The sequence below is a fragment of the Tigriopus californicus genome, chromosome 9, assembly GCF_007210705.1.
Source record: "Tigriopus californicus strain San Diego chromosome 9, Tcal_SD_v2.1, whole genome shotgun sequence".
Lineage (NCBI taxonomy): Eukaryota > Metazoa > Arthropoda > Copepoda > Harpacticoida > Harpacticidae > Tigriopus > Tigriopus californicus.
The window spans coordinates 13832401-13834507 of NC_081448.1; the positions used below are offsets into that span (position 1 = coordinate 13832401).

General features: G+C 44.5%; 1 protein-coding gene across 2 annotated transcripts in view; it reads left to right on the forward strand.

Annotated features, from left to right (window-relative positions):
* Positions 1-1059: 1059 nt before the first annotated feature.
* Positions 1060-2107, forward strand: part of LOC131886850 (optomotor-blind protein-like) — an 18733-nt gene continuing 17685 nt past the window's right edge. The window contains exon 1 of one of the 2 annotated variants that reach the window (XM_059235276.1): positions 1060-1520. The gene's annotated coding sequence lies outside the window, so the exon portion shown is untranslated. The remainder of the gene's footprint in view (positions 1521-2107) is intronic. The other variant, XM_059235277.1, reaches the window with a different exon arrangement.

The window sequence follows — 2107 nt, forward strand, 5'->3', positions numbered from 1 at the left end:
CTACATACAGGTAGGTGAAGGTTAGCCCTAGACCTGCAGTCTGATCCAATTAAGAATAGGATTGATGACTAGGTTTAAGTGACTGCGAATCTAGATTCCAGTGTGGCATTACCATAGCACTAAGCTTCTGAAAATGGCACACCAAGTGAGGATTCCTCTCGAAACCTCGAAGTAGTTGAAGTGAAGTTAGAATAAGTATTTGGATTAGGGATTATATATGCATTGCATATTAATTGTTGAATAACCATGCTCAACGTGGAAATAAATGTTTTATTCAGAGCGATGCGTGTTTCGAAAGAATGTGAAGACGGAATCAAATACCACGAGGATCTTCACCTCCGTAGGGGTCTCCTCATAAAAGTCAGATTTTTCACTAATTGATACTCTTTTAGAGAAATGATAACAATCTAACGATGATTGCCAGAGTGTGTGCTTTCATCAGAAATATGTTTCTTCAAGCGGTGGGCCCTGGTTAGAAAAAAAAGCCACGCAAGAGCTTGGATTGAGTGGCTCGTCGTTGTCGTTTCTCGGGGTCTGCAATGATGTAGGGCCATTTCAATCTTTTGCTGCCTCATTCAACTGTGTTAGCATGATAACAGCTTTTTTATCGCTCCAGGTCTGCAAACATTAATCAAGGCGGATCATCAGGCTCAAGTTCTTCGCTCGGAGCAGTCCTGGGCTTCACTCACACAGTACCCAAGGATCGACCAACTATCCGAAGCGAACGAATGAGCGAGTGAGTGAGTGAGTGAGTGAATAAACGAGTCGTGGCCGTCGTCCTCGCCGTCCTCGTCATCATTGAGGTAGTCGAAGCAATACCTAAGAGCAAAACTAGGCAGTTCTAATATCGAGTGGAGATACGATAGCCCAAGAGAAAAGGCCGAGCGAGACGAGTTGATCCGAGCCTTGAAATGAAGTGTGTCGTCGCCCAAGATTGCTATTCCCGACAGGTTGGTTCAAAATTTGCCCGGAAGATCTTGCACTACCATTTTGTGGGATTGAGATGCTCCGTCTAGCGTTTAGATGTCGATCAGAGGTATAATTTGGCTCTCGCCCTGTATATTAAACGCTCAACAACTTCTGTATTTCTGTCTTGCCCGTATGAAAACGAGCACCTCACTCACACGGATGGGATGATGGCGTGCTTGGATGCATGGGAGGCCACGAGGAAAGCTCAAGATGATTATGAAGAAGACGAAAGCGACGGCAATGAGAACGATGATGACGACGACGGCGATGATGATGATAATGATGATGAGAGACTTTGATGCGGAGAGGCGAAGGAATCATTGAAAAAACTGTGCAGGTGAAACTTTTACCACACACGTTCATAAAAATCATGAACGACCTGTCAGCCCACCGGGCAGCTCTACAACTTATGAACCAACGAACGAACGAACCATCCAACCAACCAACCAACCAACCAACCAAGATGATCCGATCCCCGGCGGCACATCTTGTTCACATCTTGACGTTCCATGAATGGTAATAGGGCCGGTGAGATTGAGAACAAACGAGGGGTACGTATGGTACTACAAAGAAAAGTTTGTGTGAATGGTGAAACGACAAAACATGATTCGAATGTCGAGGTCACGCTGATGGGGAGATTTAATCCCGTCCTCTTGTGCGGTTCATTGGCAAGATCAAGCATGAAAATCGGAGTAATTATCACTCCCTCAAATCATGTTCCATGTGGATGGTCATGCCTCTGCTCCAATTAGCTACGGTCCTTCAAGACAAGGCAGTAGTTCCATGTACTTTAATTTGAATTGCGATACAAATTGAAACACGAGGCAAGTCATGTAGGTAGATAAGCTAAAGCACTGGAAGTGGGGAGAAATGTTAGGTCTTAGAAATGTCTTGAATTTAATGGCATAGGACTGTAGCATTGATTGAGCTTCTATATATGTGTGTGTGTGTGTGTGCCCTTGTGTTTCCAGAGTAGGTCTTATCATTGAAGGAGCTGGTAGAAAATTACACACCAGCCATGTTAATTGGTTTTGAGGCCATCACGACAAGCCGGACCACACCACAAAAGCAAATGGCCCCTGACATGACACAAACATACCTACCTAGCATTTTGATTTAGAACTTTACTTTGCGGGCA